Source organism: Amphibalanus amphitrite, unplaced genomic scaffold (assembly GCF_019059575.1).
Source record: "Amphibalanus amphitrite isolate SeventyFive unplaced genomic scaffold, NRLGWU_Aamphi_draft 001039F_arrow, whole genome shotgun sequence".
Classification (NCBI taxonomy): Eukaryota; Metazoa; Arthropoda; class Thecostraca; order Balanomorpha; family Balanidae; genus Amphibalanus; species Amphibalanus amphitrite.
Window position 1 is genome coordinate 163,684 of NW_024882533.1, and position 18,848 is coordinate 182,531.

Genomic DNA, 18,848 nt, shown 5'->3' on the forward strand with positions numbered 1-18,848 from the left:
CTCCCGACGAAATAGCCGACGGGGCCCCTCCTTGATGACCTGACCAGACCCGACCTACCCGAAATTCTTTGCTACATCACTACACGACTGGGGGTTTCTACGCCCCCCCCCCCCCCATACGTAAGACGCTGAAAAAGTGTCAAAACGGGCGATGGTTAAATATCTATTGGCGTTTAAGTGCCGAAACACGAAATTTTCCTCCGATAGCAGTTTCTTACAGACCATCGACCTAAAATACAATAATTACTTGCACAACATAACCATCAATTAAAATAAATTTATATTGGGAGAAGCCGCTCTGGATTGAGGAGCTATTGAGAAGCTTAGTTGCAAAAAAAAAATATCTGGCTTGAACTCTACTGCTCGCGGTTCGAACTGTTGAAGATGTGGCTGTGACACTATTCGCTACACCTCGTGACGATCAGCATTATGTTGCATTTGTTTTCGTTAAGCTATAGCTTAAAAAGGAGAGAATTCGTGAGTGGGTTCAAAATAACCCTCACTTGCCCCCTCCCCGTTGTCTGGAAACATAGGTAACCGAAAGGTTTGGCGATGGTTTATCCAGCTCGTCTGCCGCAATGAGGCCTCGATTTGTTCGGTATGTGGATTCCTTGAGCGGTCCTCCCCGGAGGCAAGGTGAAAGGTCATGGCCTGTATCACAAATTTGTACGTTCCTCAGTATGTTTTACAATCTTTCCAGGACCTTGTATACCGTTTTATTACATCCGATAAGCATTGCAATTTCTTGCTCAACAATGACTTTAAAGAAAACTTTATCTTTAACTTGTACTGCGGCGTTGGTCGCTTTGCGTACGCCAGCCTTTTTATGATACGGGCCACAGCCACCTCCACTGCGCTGGAGCTCTGGCGTTTTACCCCTCCCCGCTACGGACCGGCCCCCGGGCTAGGTGTGTTAGTACTGAGCGCAAACGCGTAGTAGTCACGTGACTTTCATTCACGTAGAGGGAGCGTAAGCAAGTGGCGATACCAAGGACGGGACCTAGGGAGGCAGCCAGCACAGAAAAATAGCGTGATTTTAGTTTTGGAAGAATATCTATGACGGTAAGAGGAATTATGCATAATCTTCATCCTAGAAGGAAACATGTGTTATTCCTTTATACTTTGCGCTACATTTTCTGTCTCCAATGGCCACCAGCTAGCAAATAATAGGACAATCGTAAGTCGGTAATATATGTGTACATAAGCAACTGCGGGTCCCTGGCCCACACACCCAACTCTGAGGGGAGGGAGGGAGGGAGAGAGAGAGAGAGAGAGAGAGAGAGAGAGAGAGAGAGAGAGAGAGAGAGAGAGAGAGAGAGAGAGAGAGAGAGAGAGAGAGAGAGAGAGAGAGAGAGAGAGAGAGAGAGAGAGAGAGAGAGAGAGAGAGAGAGAGAGAGAGAGAGAGAGAGAGAGAGAGAGAGAGAGAGAGAGAGAGAGAGAGAGAGAGAGAGAGAGAGAGAGAGAGAGAGAGAGAGAGAGAGAGAGAGAGAGAGAGAGAGAGAGAGAGAGAGACCATTTATTCAATAACAAACAGATGAATATAACAAATAAAGAAGGCTGCTACGCACTTAAATCATGGCGCCGCTTGCTAAACGAGAAGTACTTAATGTATTTAGCAACAATAATAATGATGAAACACAATGGAACAAGAAGAACGGAATAAAAATATGTGAGATGATGTTTTTCGTACTCCAGCGTAGATGGGTAGCCATACGGCTTCCACGGTGGTGTTCCAAATGGAAAATGTCTATTAATGTTGGAAAGTGTGCTATCATGAGAATGACAAAGCAAAAACTTGCTGCAATGCCTAGATACTATTTGAATGGAATAGAAGTTCAGGTTGTCAATGAGTTCAAATATTTAGGCGTGCATATTTCGAATAAATGTACCTGGCATAATCATGTACAACATGTTATGTACAACATGTACAACATAGCCGTGCGCGGCTATGTGCGCACGTTAAACTTTGGACTCTAAATTCTGCCATAGAACCGGAATTGCGCGATCGGAGGGTAGAAGACAGGGTCACCGCAACAAGCTTCGCTTAGCGGTGGTTCTGTCCTTGTGAATCCTTCCTATCAAAAGGTTCGGACTAAATTTATAAAAAAAAACATGTCACTGGTAAAGCGAATCAGATGCTACGATTTATTAAGCGAAATTTCAAGGATTGCCCACAAGCTGTAAAGGAAATCATGTATTTGTCCCTTGTTAGGCCACATCTAGAATATGCCAGCTCTGTTTGGGACCCATGGGGAGAGGGTATGAAGCATGAGCTGGAAATGGTTCAAAGGCGCGCTGCTAGATTTATACTTAATGACTACGACCGACATAGCAGTGTTACTGACATGGATGGCCACAATAGGATGGGTATCCCTAGAAAGCCGACGTAGAGAGGCGAGATTATGCTTACTGTACAAATTACACCATGGCAACATGAAAGTAGATGTTAGTAGAATTATATGTGAACCTAGCTAAATATCACGGAGTGATCACCCTATAAAGATAGAGAGACTTCCGTCGAGATTACTTCAGTACCATAACTCGTTTTTCCCAAAAACCATAAGGGAGTGGAACCAACTTTTGCCCAGCATGATGGAAGCCGAATCTGTGGAAGATTTTCGGAAAAACTTTCAAACACATGTAAATTCGGCGTAAACGTGATTGTAATTGAAATTGCTCATGAGTAATGCAGAATGAATCAATCTAAAATCAGTAGTAATGTGAGTAGGCATGTACTTGTGTGTATGTACTTGTGTGTATGTGCGATACTGATGTGTGCATGATGTGTGAACCAGATTTAAAGGTAGTGTGCCACCTTTGAAAGATTTTCCATTTTATTTTCCCTAGGATAAGAAGCTTCGGTTTTTACCTAATATCGCAAAAAAAAATCAAAAATGGGCCTGGAATAGTGCCTTTTTCGCCTAAAAGTTTATCGGTTTTTCGATATGTATAACAATTGTAGTGGGCTGAGCTGCAAACAGGCGTCGGCAACAATCGCGAATGCGGCGCACATGTGACAATAAGCAAAGGTCATTATAGAGTTCTGACGTACGGGAATGAGTTATCAGCTGTCTAATCGTAGACAACACAATGTCGAGCCTTAAACTGTAAGCCTGTATTGGTATTGTTTCTTTTATTTGGCTGTCGAACATTATTTATGGTTTGAAATATGATTTTATGTAAAATAATTGATATGAAAAAGCCGTCTCTTAAGTTATGACCCCATTTCACCACACGCAAGTGGCAGAAATGACAATGATCAGCTGACGCATTTTTCTTGGCCGAAGTCAGAGCGCGCGGCCCGACGCACCACCACCGCACCACAAAGTATGAGCAGAAGCCGCGCCCAAAGCCAGGGCCCCGGTAACGTGAGGTAGCCGAGTCGGGGCAGCGTGCGCTGACCCAAGCCGGGGCCGCAGCTTTGGGCGCGGTCTACCGCATCCCCGCGGGCAGCCCCGGGCTATCACATGACACCGGGAGGACGCGCGGCCCCGGCTTGGGTCAGCGCACGCTGCCCCGACTCGGCTACCTCACGTTACCGGGGCCCTGGCTTTGGGCGCGGTCTACCGCACCACCTAACAGGCGTGTTCGAAACCGCAGGAGATGATGATGAACGGGTTTATCGAAACTTGATTGGATGAGCATATCGGTAATAGCGATTTCAGTGTGTGCGTTTATTGTTCATAGTGGTGTGAAATGTGGTTGGGGTACGACCGACAACCCGTCGGGGCGAATTTCGCACAGGGGTACTCAAAATTTGAAGAATTTAAAACGTTTCCATGAGTTTTGAAGGTATGGATAAGTTCTAAAAATCCGGTTCTCCTTATCTAGGCCATTAACTCCATACGGTCCAGGAAAGCTGGCACACTACCTTTAACATCACCAGGGCCAACCGGCATTCGTGATTGTTGTAATACATGAAAAGCACGTGCCATAGTAAAAATTTCGAATGAATGCTGCTTTCGTGCTGTCAAATTTCACTCTGCTCTACCTTGCAAAACAGCTTGCGAGTTTTCCTTTGGGCATTTATTTCATTTTATATATTGATGCATATCCTGAGTTTTCCACGTAAGCCTTTTATTGACAAATAACAAACTTAATTTTTCTCATTAAAAGCATTTACTGTCGCTTAAACCTTATGATAAATCACTTGAAAAGTTGGGTCTTTATCCTGGCAAACGGAATGAGGTCAAGCGCATTTCTGGCAAGGAAATGTGAAGTGAAGCTTTGTTCGTGACAATGAAAATAGTAACTGGGAAGGTGAAGATTTTCATTTAAGGAGAGACAATTTAATTGAAAAAGAACAAGACACACGGACAAGAGGACATCAACTGAATAGAATAAAGGGAGACTCAGTAACCGAACCATTTCCGATGTCGGCATAGAATAAATGCAAGTCCAACATCAACCTACTAACTTGGACCTGAGCCTGAGCTGAGAAAAAAGAACACATAATTGGTCTTGTGAGTGCCTACTAATTCATACGATGCTGAATATTTTGTGGGTGCAGTACACGGATATGCAACTAAAAGCAAAATCGCTCACCGCCGTGCCCGCTGGCAGTTCGAGAGGCACAATTTGAGCATTTGTCCCTCTCACAGCGCCCCAAACGTACGAAATTATGCATTTTCCCTCGCATTGAAAGGAAGCCCAAAAACCTTTACAAGAAGAGGTTTGATTTAAACTGTACAAATAGGCATAACACATCAAAATCCGATACATTTTCGGAAAAGCGAAGATGAAGCACGTTATTGGGATGCATATCCCTCAACTAATATATAAAATAACTTCTGGGTCTCCTATGGCTGTGCCGGTTAGTCGGCGGAGTTATGTGTTACTTTACAGCGGTGCTATCCACTCGGGCAATTGTGTGCGGTGTTCTCCTATAGGCCCACCTACAAGCAGCTCTGAATAAGTACGGCAGTCGCTGCCAGTACCTTTTAAGATGCCAGATAGGCACTTCGGCAGCCATCGACAACGATTGGTAGGTATCTTGTCAGCTATCAAAGCTATCTGTTCAAATAACCAACTGTGTGCAGTGTGAAGGGAGAGGACCGATGAGCAAGTAGCAACTTAAACCGCGGCAGGGAGCGTCGGTACGAGTTCATTGAAACATTCGGTGGCTTGTAGAATATCGCTTTTCTTGCCCATGTGTCGTAGATACTTGCGCAAGTGTATGCGTGGCTGCATGTTTGTAAACTTTGATACACTCATGCGGATGTTTAATAACTACAACGAACTACATGCAACGGATCTTTTAAGTATTATATGTGCATATTTTTAAGCTACGTACGTCGTACAGTTTTTTACGGTCTAGGCAAGCCGAGCTAAGGAAAATACAATCCAAACAACCAGGGTGGGCCGTTTTCCTTTCCCCTGCCGTTGTCCGTTAATGAATCAGGTACTGAAGAAAATCAATGACCAAACGAAAGTCTCAACAAAATAGATGTCATCCTTAAAAAATTGAGCTCGGGCCAGTTCAAAACGTTAAAAGTCAAAGCCAACATGCTTACAGTGATCCCTTAATGACAAGAAGTGCACGGAATATTGAAATATTTTTAAAATTGGTGTGACATGGGGTTGGGGGCCCGCCTTAAAAACTCTCTGACCCCTTCCATCGAAAACAATATGTAGTTGCGCCAATTATCTCGAAATCGCGTGATTTCTCAAACATTCGCTGATGCCTTCGGGGCATAAATCGATGTTATTTGATAGCTCGTTCAATTATCGATACGTAGATGTTGGTCCTGTGCCGATCATTGGTCTTGTTACCAAGATATATAGCCAGAACTGCAACGGTGTCTATCGCATTTCGACGATCGAAATAAAATTAAAAAGATATCTTCCACACGGAGGTCCCATGACTCGTTTTCAAGCGTTACCGAGTTCCGAAATCTTACTCTTTTACTTATTACTTATCACTTTTGTTTATGAGACAGAGGACAACAGTGATTAGTAAACTTGAAATCACTATTCTGCTATACACGAGCGAGCGAGATAGTGAGCCCTGCACGTGCGGAAGGGCGAGAGGGTACTTCCAACGGGCTTGTGCAAAGCACCCTTCTAACCGGTCGCTAGCGTTGTGCCAAATTTGAACGCAATCGGCCCAGCCGTTCCTGAGATCTGGAAGCGGCATTCTGCACGTGCGCACGTGCAAACGGGGTCCAAAATGACTTTTGGACGGCAGCCTACTAACCGGTCCCCAACCGTGTACCAAATTTGAGCGCAATCGGCCCAGCCGTTCTCGAGATCTGGAAACGCCCCCTGCACGTGCGCACGTGCAGTGGCACCCTAAGTGCAACACATGGGAATGCATTGCCTGGTGGGTGCCTACCTGTATGCCAAGTTTCAGCGAAATCGCCCCAGTAATTACGGAGTTACTGAAATGGGAACAAATTTGGCACCTCTTCTTTAGTATTTTGCACGTGCAGTGGGGGTCACTCACATAGATCAAGAGTATCCGATCTTTGGTAGAAGGGATGCAGCTACTCTATAAAATTACCGCAAGACAATCGCTCAAGCCGCTGCTGAGGTATGGGCCTCTCAAAACCATAACTTATGATAAACTGCTTGAACACCCTTGACTTTTCACGTGGCACGTGCCACGACGGTCACTGAGATGCATCAAAAGTAGTCAATTACGGGGAAGAAGGGATCGAGCTACCCAGCAAAAAAGACCGCAGGCCAATCGGTCCAGCGGTTGCTGAGATATAAGCAGGCCGGGCCTGGCCGGGCCGCTCATACTGAGATTTTTCCGTTATATTGAAAAGACTCGCTTCGCTCGCTGCGCTCGCTCGCTCGTAACCAGTAATAGTGAAAAACTAGGATTACCCGCGTGCTCCGCAACGCGAAGAAGGGTTATTTTTGACCCGTGGGTATTGGGTTGGTCTGTGTCGATTTGGCTGGTATCCACTAGGGTTACCCGCGTGCTCCGCAACGCGAAGGGGGATTTTTTGACCCGTGGGTATTGGGTTGGTCTGTGTCGATTTGCTTGGTAGATATCCATTTCGTTCGATTGCTTTTTGATGGCCAAGCATTTTGTAAGAAAACAAAAAGATACATCGCATCGAGGTGCCCGTGTCGTATTATCATGCGTTCTACTTTAGAATGATTCGAAAACTGGCGTGAAGTCTTTTGAGGGCCATCGATGAATTTCGCTAAAAATGACAATGTAATGGTTTGGAACATTTACATTTTTATGGATACTGTTGCTAATCATGCAAAAATGAAGAGTGAATATTGGACAGAATTGAATGCTCTATCCAATGGTACCATATTCAATTGCCAAAGGTATCAGGTTATGCAGCGAACCCCGTGTGATTAATAAAGTGGCACAAAATTGACAAACACCATTTTCTCCTGTGATTTGCACCACCTTGATTTGGATCAATCAGCTTTTCACAATTTTTATATGAGAGGCGGTACCTTTCTCTTGCAAATAGGCGTTGATTCAACTCGCTCCATTTAACGGTCACCTAAAAATAAAATTAATTCCAAAATCCCTCAAAAACCGCAATTTTTCAAATAAAAGTGCCCTCTCCGGTGCACGTGGCGCGTGCTATCCTCTGCATTGCACACCATTCAATAGCCCGTTCAATTCTGTACACGATGCTGTTTTCCCCGTGCCGGTCGGACCCCTGGACACCATGATATTGCACGGGAACTGGACCCGTGTCGGCCAAAATTAGCCGTTTTCGCCCGATTTCGCACGCCGATTTATACATGTAAAGTCTATGACGCGAATTTGCACTTTTTGAGCACGCGTCACGCGCTCCCTATCAATCCGATCGAGCTGAGACCCCTCAAAGGCACGTCGCACATCCTTGATCTATAAGTTGTGCAAATTTCACCGGGCTAGGTGCAACGGTCTGGCCTGTAGTCCACGCAAAGCACGACCAAGTCGGGACCTCGGTAACGGACAGACGCACCCTCCTCAAATAGTAATATAGATTTGGTTCGATTGCTTTTCGACGGCCAAGCACTTTGTAATAAAACAAAAAAAAAGATACATCGCATCGAGGTGCCCGTGTCGTATTATCATGCGTTCTACTTTAGAATGATTCGAAAACTGGCGTGAAGTCATCGATGAATTTCGCTAAAAATGACAATGTAATGGTTTGGAACATTTACATTTTTAAGGATACTGTTGCTAATCATGCAAAAATGAAGAGTGAATATTGGACAGAATTGAATGCTCTATCCAATGGTACCATATTCAATTGCCAAAGGTATCAGGTTATGCAGCAAACCCCGTGTGATTAATAAAGTGGCACAAAATTGACAAACACCATTTTCTCCTGTGATTTGCACCACCTTGATTTGGATCAATCAGCTTTTCACAATTTTTATATGAGAGGCGGTACCTTTCTCTTGCAAATAGGCGTTGATTCAACTCGCTCCATTTAACGGTCACCTAAAAATAAGATTAATTCCAAAATCCCTCAAAGATCGCAATTTTTCAAATAAAAGTGCCCTCTCCGGTGCACGTGGCGCGTGCTATCCTCTGCATTGCACACCATTCAATAGCCCGTTCAATTCTGTACACGATGCTGTTTTCCCCGTGCCGGTCGGATCCCTGGTCACCAAGATATTGCACGGGGACTGGACCCGTGTCGGCCAAAATTAGCCGTTTTCGCCCGATTTCGCACGCCGATTTATACATGTAAAGTCTATGACGCGAATTTGCACTTTTTGGGCACGCGTCACGCGCTCACTAACGACCCGATCGAGCTGAGACCCCTCAAAGGCACGTCGCGCATCTTTGATCTATAAGTTGTGCAAATTTCACCGGGCTAGGTGCAACGGTCTGGCCTGTAGTCCACGCAAAGCACCACCAAGTCGGGACCTCGGTAACGGACAGACGCACCCTCCTCAAATAGTAATATAGACAAGCGGCTGCGCCACTTGCTTTGCTGCGTGGTAGAAAAAAAATACAGCACCAGCCAATTTGCTTTCGAATGGTGTTTGATTCATGTCGATGTGTCGTCTAGGAGCATAGATATGGACGGAACACGTGAAGAGAATTTAAAAAAAGAACTGTTCTGAGGGCGTTGTTGGATGAAATTTGGGTGATACAGGGTCAAGACGGGTCAAAGGGGTCAGCCTCGGTCACTTTGGGTCAGGCCAGGTCACATAGGTCACCTCTCGTCCGCTGGGATCAGCCCGGGCCACTGTTCTGCTTTTGCCTCCACCACTACCCCTACCCCTACCACTACCCCTACCACTACCCCTACCACTACCCCTACCACTACCCCTACCACTACCACTACCCCTACCACTACATCTACCCCTACCCCTACCCATACTCCTACCCCTACCACTACCCCTACCACTACCCCTACCACTACCCCTACCCCTACCCCTACCCCTACCCCTACTACTACTCCTACCACTACCCCTACCCCTACTACTACTCCTACCACTACCCCTACCACTACCCCTACTACTACCTCTACTACTACCCCTACCACTACCCCTACCACTACCACTACACCTACCCCTACCACTACCCCTACCACTACACCTACCCCTACCCATACCTCCTACCACTACCACGACCCCTATCACTACCACTACCATTACCTACCACTGGGTCATGTCAGGTCACAGGATCCGGCAATAAGTATTACAAAAAATCAGACTTTAAAAGTGTTCCCAGCCCTGCCCCTATTCGTGCCATTCCATTACGCTTAATCGTATTTGTCGGAAATGGCGCTTTGTGGCATATGTGGCGCATTGCTACAAACGCGGCGCATTTTCACCCAGCGATTGAGCATGCATCCTTGCACCAAATTGCACCCATATCGGACCATATTTGACAAAACTGTGCGATTTGCGGCAAAAATGACGCCCTGTGACCAATGTGACGCATTGCGGCAAACGCGGTTCATTTGTAAAATCTTATCACAAACTATACCCATTTAGCAACAATCAACACATTATTTCGCCACCATTTATCAAAATCAATTTCACCATCCGCCAATGCGAGGCACCCGCCACCGATCGGCATGCATTTAGTCCACAAAGTTTGTCGACCCCGGCTCTCAATGAAGATCTACGAACCGATCAAAATTCCATTGGCGTTCTTCCAGCGCGCCCCACGCGCGAATCGTGCACCCCAGCGAGTCGAAACCTAGAAAAGGCGTTGGCCCGCTCTGTCATCTAGAAGGTGTGCAAATTTCAACCCCCTACGCCGTACCGTCTGCCCTGTAGCCGTAACAAATTGAACCCACTACACGGCGTGGCGGACACACACACTCACACACTCACAGACAGACGGATTCTGTTAGAATAGTAAGTTAGATGTTTATGAGAAAGCGAGTGACCGATCATTTTGAAACTTTCAGCGATTGCTAAGAGTAATAGCACGTACAAAATGTATATCTCAGAATTTTGATATCGGTGTCCTAAGGTCAGGTCAATTTTGCGACCTCGCCATTATAAGTCAATGGGAGAAAATTGAAATGCGCCTCTTTTGGACGAAAGACATTATAAACACTCCCAAACACTGAATTACAAGTGGTTTAGACACACTGAACATGAAAATGGTGTCTGTGACCCCTGTTTATGCCCTGAGGTCATCTTAGGTCACGTATGGTATCTAGCAGTTTTTCGCAAATAACTTTTGATAGAGGCATGCTAGAGCGATGAAAACGCATTAGATGTACTCAGCTCGACGATACGGGTCGACTGATATGCAACATGACCCTTTCAGGTCAGGTCATGACCTTGACCTGAGGTCAAATTTTCAAGTTGCTCTTTGAAGGTCAAGTTATAGTTCACTCGATGCGTCTTGACGAGAGGAACACGATGCCTGTAAGCTCGTGCAAGGCTTGGGTCAAAAGTTATTACAGAAAAACTGTTTCCGAAAAAAAATCGGCTATTTTTGCAGTTTTTGCCCCCTGCAGGCAAAACCGTTGACGTTGGGTCAAATCTGAGAGAATTACTCAGAAAGAGCGTTAATAGGGCTATCGAATACGCTTTTCCGCGGCGCTGTAGCTCTATTGGTTCCCGAGTTATGCGTTGACATCTTGGAAATTGTCGACTTTCGACCTGGAAATCGGCGAAATTTTGCCTTCAATGACCTCTGGTGATCTGACCTTTGACCTGACCAAAAAATTGATCGAAGTGATTTCCTCATCATTTTTGACGCTCTTTCGAACGCCGCCTTCCGCGTATCGCTACGTGGCCCAGGAGCCGAGTTAGAAGGGGGGTGTTCATCAGACACCCCCCCCCCTCAGCAGGGCGTGGAAATCCAGGACCCCCAGCCGGGCGCGGGTTAAGAGTCTCTGGTGTGGGACGACCCGTCCTCAGGGGTGCCGGTATGGGGCTTTCACAGTCGCTGGTGAGGGCTCTCACAAGCGCCGTTGTGGGGCTTTCAAACATTAGAAAAGGGCCATCACAGGCGTATGTGGGGCCTTTAGAGAGCTCTAAAGCCTTTAGAGAGCTCTAAAGTGGGGCCTTTAGAGAGCTCTAAAGGCCCCACAACAGAGCTGCTCTGCAACAGCAGCTCTGCTGTTGCAGACCATAAGCCATTCATATGCCAACAAAGTTGGCGGTGCCTCAAGGAGCCCTGTAGGGTCATTAGAGACCGGCATGGTACTCTCAGAACCCCCTGAGACCTTGATAGTCATAAGCGTGGGTGGGGCCCTCAGAATTGCTGATGTAGGGCCTCTTGAAAGGCACTGGTGTACGCCCTCAGAGTTGGGTGTGTGGGCCATGGGACCCCCAGAGACGTCGGTGTGGGCCTTTAGAGACGCCGGTGAAGGCCCTCACAGTCGCCGTTATGGGGCCCTAAGAGAAACTGATGTGAGGCCCAGTGGCGGCGGAACACCTTCAGTTAAGGGGGGCACTGCCGACTTTTGGTCCCATTCTTTCCATGCAACGCCCATAGGGCTAATGTTAAAATGCCAAAATCAAAGGGGGCACGGTGCCCCGGTGCCCCCCCCCCCGTTCCGCCACCTGTGGTGAGGCCATCACAGGCGGGTGTGGGATCCTTAGAGCTGCTGGTCCCTAATTGGCCGGCAAGGGTCCTCAGAGTCCGGTAAAGGGACCCTGGCTCAGAGGCCGGCAAGGGGCCCTTAGAAGCCGGCGTGGGTCCCTTTTGGAGATTAGCTCTGGCTACTTAGTTGCCATGAGGTGCTCTTGCGAGCCCTGTGGGGCCCTTCTGAGTTGAATTATGACTAGCATGGACCCCCAGCGGCCAATTGGCGTCGCAGGGCACCTCGGGCCCGGTCCCCCTAAACTTGAAGGGGGAAACGTTCACCCTGGCCCTCTGGCTACGCCACTGCCCCGCTTTCACATGAGGGTGCCCCTCTTTTGCACCCCATTTCCCTTATAGGCGATGGCGCCCCCTCGAAGGATGGCGCCCGCTGGGGCGTTCCACGATAGATCGTACCACTTTTTTCCAATTTGACACCCTCATCTCTCGGATTTTGACGAGAATTGGTCTCAGGGGTAATCAGGGGCGCTGAATCCACCTGTAACAGTTTCAGGCTTATCAGATAATTATTTTTTGAGTTATGGTGTATAACATTTTTTGGATCTTGCTTTGCAGCGCTGTGTTTGGCGGGCTGTAACACTAAGACGGACTATTCAAATGCCAAATGCTATATAGCATTGAACTTGCAATGAAACAGAGATTAATATGTATTTTTGAAATTTTGAAAAATGTTTTTTTTTATAATTGACATATCGAGTTTTCTTTCATTTGTATTTTTGAAACTTTGGGACCAAATTTTTTGGAATTTTTATTTTCTTTTAAAAGATATTTGGCTCATTTTTAAGAAGTATGCAAAAAATTAGGAATGTGTTCTTTCTATAAATGTATTTATTTTGCGCCACGATAACGGTCTCGAATAGTGATTTCGGGAGGGGAGCTTACAAATGGCTTGGTAAAGCTGCCTAATGACATCACGGGTTACCGATATTTCAATTGAAGTCTGAATCATCTAAAAAAATGAAAAGAGGGTTCATCCAACCCTCTTTCCTATAAGCGCGAGAGTGAAAAAGGCTGCTTGGTTCTGACATTGTTTTGGACGCCAATGACCATAGCTGTCCGAGATGAAAGTTACAGGACGCATACATGGTGTCCTCCAGAGGTCTCACAATTTGTATATCTGGGAATTTTTGAAGGTCACATGAGTCACGTGACATCACTGTTATAAGTCAATGGGGAAATATAAAATATGTTATTTTGGCGCCGAGAATGATATAAAACTATCTCACGTACATGGTATCGTGATTTCATGCACTCCTTGCAAAGTCCAATGCTTCACTTTTGCATTATTAGCCTTGCGTGACGTCATTTATGACGTCACTAGGGTCGTACGAGTTTTTCGTGAATAACTCCCGATCAAATTGAGCTAGAGAGTCGGGAAAGCCACCAATGGACTCGAGAAGACCTTCCGAATCGAATGATATGCCATATGATACCCTTTGCCCAGCTTCGTGACCTGAGGGGCTCTGACCTGACCTTGACCCGAGGTCAACTACTTAAGTTGACCTCACCCTAACAAAAAGTATACCATTCGACGCACCTGAGCTAGACGAACACAATGATAACAAAATCGCGGCTCTGCGGCCATTTTTTTGCGAAGTTATTTACTAAAAACCGAACCCGTAACTTCAGTCACTTGACCTGACCTAAGACGCTACCAGTTAACCTGAGACCTTAAAATTGGGTACCAATCGCTGCGACTTGTAACGGCACACACGCTCGTTTTTTCCGCGAGGCTCTACCTCTATTAGAAGCGAAACGGCGTTCTGGGGTCGTATCAACCCCTCCGAAACCCATTTTGTTTGCGGGAAAATGAGGAACTTATAGAAAGAACACCTTTCTAATTTTTTGCATGTCGATTTGCAATGAGATGAAGTTTATTTTGAAAAAATAAAAATGTGAAAAATTTTGGTCCCAAAAGTCATTAAAGGCAAATGAAAAAAGATTAAGGTTTTTGTTCAACAATCAAAATTTTTCTTTAGAATTTTTAAAAAGTAATATCATTTTTTGGTTCATCGCAAGCTTAGTGTTGTTTCCCGTTTGTTGGTTGCATAACCCGTTATTGAGTTATAGGCCATCAAACTCACCGTTACAAACCGAAGTTAAAAAATATAATGCAATATAACTCAAAAAGTTTTGATCTGAGAAGTCTGATATTTTGCCAGGCGTCTTTTGGGCCTATGATTACCCCTAGGACCGATTGTCATTAAAATCTGAGAGATGAGGGTGACGGGACTGGTACGATCTATCGTGGAATGCCCCTGCTATGAGTTTGTCCGCACCATTTTTTCTAGCGTGGTTACGCCCCTGATTGTTAGTAATGATAGAGATGTTGGTAATGCAGCTAGCAGTGGAATGCTAGCGAAGGCTCCGAGCGTCCAGTAGCTCAAAGGATTAAGATTATTGATATATCCTGAAATTTTCATTGTAGATAAATCCAGCACCAGAAAGATCGTTCGCCATTTTTGGACTGGCTGGTGTTTCTTGCGTAGAGCGCCTTTGGGCGAATCATTGTCATGGCCGGCGATTCTTCTTTCTTTTCTTTTTTTGTAAGACGGGTCACATCGGACTAAGGCCAAATTTAGTCGCTAAAAGAGATGAAGAAAAGTCAAAAGTAGATGAGTATCGCATTTTTGTGTATAAACTAGAGATGCCCCAAATTTGCAATTTCATTACCCGCCCCGCCCCGCAGCTACCCCTTGCCCAACCACAACTACCCGCAAGCTGATTTTGTCTGAGCCGAACCCGCAAAAAACCCGCAATCTTAAAAACATACTTTTGCAAGAAAAAAATACAGCTGAGTCAATGCTAGAGCTATATAAACCTTACTTGCTTCATTGCTGTGCAGAAAAAGACAGCCAAACAAATAGTAAGGACTTGAAATTGCTATGCTAAGTCCTCAGGAAGTGCACACTGGATAGTGGAAAATGAATAATGCATCAATACATTTGAAATTCCTTTCTGAAGAGTTCAGTAAAATCTTTCTCTCACCTTACCCTTCAGCATTGGCTGAGGATCAAAATTTCACTCTGGCTCCCTCTCAATGTTAGGCCTCTGGAATGATATTGTTATCAAAATGAATGTTGATATAAAAAGATATGCGATTTCCAGTTAAAAATAAATAGTGACACAGTGAATAATGAGTATCCAGTCGATCTACACATAAAACAAATCATGCAAAATCCCAGCAAAAACCAACTATAATAACATATATGGCCTTGCAACTAACCACCAATGAACCACGCATTTCTGGAAACATGCGTCAGAAGCGTCACCAACAGCTGATGAAGGAATGTTACAGCGACTAAATTATTGCGGCCGTAGTTAGTCGAACTTGTTGCGAAAACACTGTTGTATAATGCATATTCATGTGCCATTCTGATTAAATTATTTTACACAACAGCTAAAGTTTTACAATTTAGAGGTTAATCACCGGTTTAGAAATAAAGAGACAGTAAATACTAAATTAAATGTAATGATTTTATAGATGGTCTTGGTAATGCTCTCCGGCTGGTCATCTGTCGGCATACAAATGATAAGGACGTAAAAAGACAAAAGAAATAAATGCGACCAGCTACGTGGTTTTGTAACATGTATAACTGCTATTTTGAGGCATTCAAAAACCAAGACAGAAAAACTGATTGAAAATTATTGCGTCATCAATGACAGCTTTCCTTCACCTCAGAGACCAAAATTGACGCAGTCAAATGCCCATCCTTGTCAGAATGTCGGAAGTGCGCCAGTATTGTATTGCGTTATGTTTGGGCCGGCCAGTCTATATTTTGATTTTTTGTAAGGGTGATTGGTGTGTTATTTTCGTAATATAGGGTGGAACAGAACATAGAGTAGGATAGGTAATCAATGAATTTGCATCAAATTTTGTTTAGCTGATAGCTCTTTTTTATGCCGACCAGACGCAAATAAAGTAACATGTGGCATTTGCTCTGATTTTCAACATCTCATTTAAGTCTGGGTTCTTCCATAATGTATATCTAGTGCACACTGCACAGTGCACATAGACTTCAGTTCAGCTTCCTATAAGTTTGCTTTCAGGGTCTTTTATGTTTTATGGAATGCTTTCATCAGCATTTATTTATGCTTAGTAGTTTATTGCTTGTACCCTGGTTTGGTCATTGCCAGACTGTGGATGCTATTGCTGGTTGTTTTCAGTTTTGCATTTGAAATGTGCTTCCTTGATATATTTTTATATTTGGTTCTGTTTTAAAAGTTGTTTTGATGAATGTTGTATTGTTAACCTGAGCAAATGCACTTGGCATTGTGTTTTGCATCTTAAAAAAAAAAAATAAAAAAAAATTTAGGTTCTTAAGTCTGACCGCCAAATACCCGCCACACGACAAGTTTTGCTTCTCAAACCCGCCAAAACCCCTGCGGGTTTTGAAAACCCGCAGAAAGCGGGTTCGCGGGTTCAAAAAGGGCATCTCTAGTATAAACTTTCGACTTAAAAAACTATAAGCTAAGATAAGTTAAAAACAATAAAAACATTTTCAAAAATATGACCCGAAACTAACTTCTGTTTTGTACGACCGTGATTGGGTAATGGGTATTAGACCCCGGTCCAGCCTGATTCAACCCGGTCCAACTTGGTTCGGCTCCCTCATTTACCTTCGGCCTTGGCCTCGTGACATTCACAGACGTCAGACATCCATCCAACAACTTTTGCCGAAACACTATCCAGCAAGCTGCGCAGGGGCGCATGACGACAGGTGCTCGTAGCGTTGGGGCTGGGTGATTTGTGTGCCGAGTGCGATGTCGTGGGTTCGAGTCCCACTCCCACCCGGCTCCGGTTTTATCTAGACACTAATCAAAACCTTTCCTTCTACTGCAACACTGACAACCACGGTGAGTTATCTCTCCCCGATATCCTCTTAACAATGTCAAAACTCAAAATTGTCGCACCTATATATATTTATATAAATGTTTTGCTGAGTTTCATTAATTTTGTTTTGTCGTTTCTCTGGACCCATTTCAACTCGTGATTCTTTTTGACCCGATAAAAACCCATCAAGGCTGAGTGTGCCAAAGAATGAAAGAAATTATGCAACTGAATAAACATTTAGAAAGCCTAGGACATCATGAAAATACCGACTGAAAATATTTATTTATTTATTTATTTATTGCGAATCTTGGCGAAATCCATACACTGGCTTTTCTATCGCTGTGTCAGTACAATGCATAAAAGATCGTAACATACATTCATGAAACACATTGTAAAACCGCACAAGCGCACACATTAAAAGCAATGGGTAAAAGCAGAGCACATAGCTGATTCATTTAGCTCATAGCTATCGGTCTAATTCATTGTTGTACGCCGCCGGGTCCAGATAGGCCGCATGCGAAGGATTTTGCTAGCTTTTTCATGCTGCGCAGGCTCGTGGAGTGACGCGCTGGAGCTGGTAGGGAATTCCACGCCGTCACTGCTCGGTATGGGAAGGTCTTTTTTGTAAGTTCTAGCCGTGGACAGGCCGGTGTGTTTGTCTGTAAAATGGTGCCATCTTCCGTCGCTCTGGTCGATCGGTGAGATATCTCGGATCGGCGTCTTACAAGCTCTCTGATGGCACCCGGCCCGTCTGTCTCGTGAATGATACGGTACATGCGAATGCAGTCGCGAACGTACAGAGTTTGGTGGAAGTTTAGCCAGCCGAGACTCCTGCGTGACTCGGTCACGTGATCGTGTTTACGCTTCCCGGTGACTACTCTCACAGCGAAGTTAATAACTTTGTCAATACGCTTACGCTGGACAGACGAGGCGGGGGCCCAAGCCGGCAGACAATATCGGACGTGTGGAAAGACGAGGGACTCGATCAAAGTTTTGGTGGTGGAACAGGGGAGAATATGCTTCAGCTTGTTGATGGTGACGAGAGAGCCAAAGCAACGCTGCGTGATATTGCCCGTTTGCTTATCCCAGCTCAGATTCTTGTCTAAAAAGACGCCTAAAATTTTGACGTAGTCAGAAGAGCGAAGGTGGGCGTTTCCAAAAGTAACGCTAATGTCACTGACTTATCGCGTTTGTGCTGGTGTGCCGAGAACGATGAATTCTGTTTTAGACGGGTTGATTTTGAGGCCGTTACATTGGCACCATCGCGAAAACAACGCCAAGTCAAGCTCAACAACAGAGCGTAGACTCGTGATACCGTTTGCGTCGGGGAGCGCGCTGTGAATGAGCTGCGTGTCATCCGCATACGAGACAAGTTTACACGATTCAGACAAGAAACATTGGATATCGTTCATGAATAAAAGAAACATCAACGGTCCGACTATACTGCCCTGCACCACGCCGAACATGACGTCTAGGCCGGGTGCACTACCACCCTTCACAGTCTTGAGTCTGGCGACGGTCAGTGAAATAATATAGGTCCTAGATTTCAATTATCATTGGATAACATTTTTGCTGCAAGTTTAAGGCATTGCCTCTCGCTTCCCAGTTTGTTTGAGATAACTACTCCATTCAGTCGCATTCTTGCTGGCTTCACATGAACAGGATACCACCATACCTGAGTGAGCGCACCCGCAACCAGCATCCCCTCCCCTCAGCCGCGGGCAGTGGCGGGCGGCCCACTCCCGGCGCTACGCACGCTCCACGCCGCGATAGCAGCGCGTCACTCCCCCTCCCTCCTTCCCCCACAATGACCGGTGACCTCACTTCCCTCGGGATTTGGACTCGCCCTACCCCGACCGTAGCGCCACGTGGTGGCTCTGAAGATCTTAAATAGACCCACTGTACACCAACGTATGGTCTCCAAAGAGACCAATGTACGGTTCTCCAGGGTATTAGTCGTTGGTCGCTCGGCGAGCGGGAGGGCAACCAGTTCCGCCCCTGTATCGCGTGACC

General features: G+C 45.4%; 1 protein-coding gene across 1 annotated transcript in view; it reads left to right on the top strand.

The window, feature by feature from the left end:
- The window catches only part of LOC122369470 (TATA-binding protein-associated factor 172-like), a 190,879-nt gene that overhangs the window by 135,814 nt on the left and 36,217 nt on the right, over positions 1–18,848 (top strand). The window lies entirely within an intron of this gene.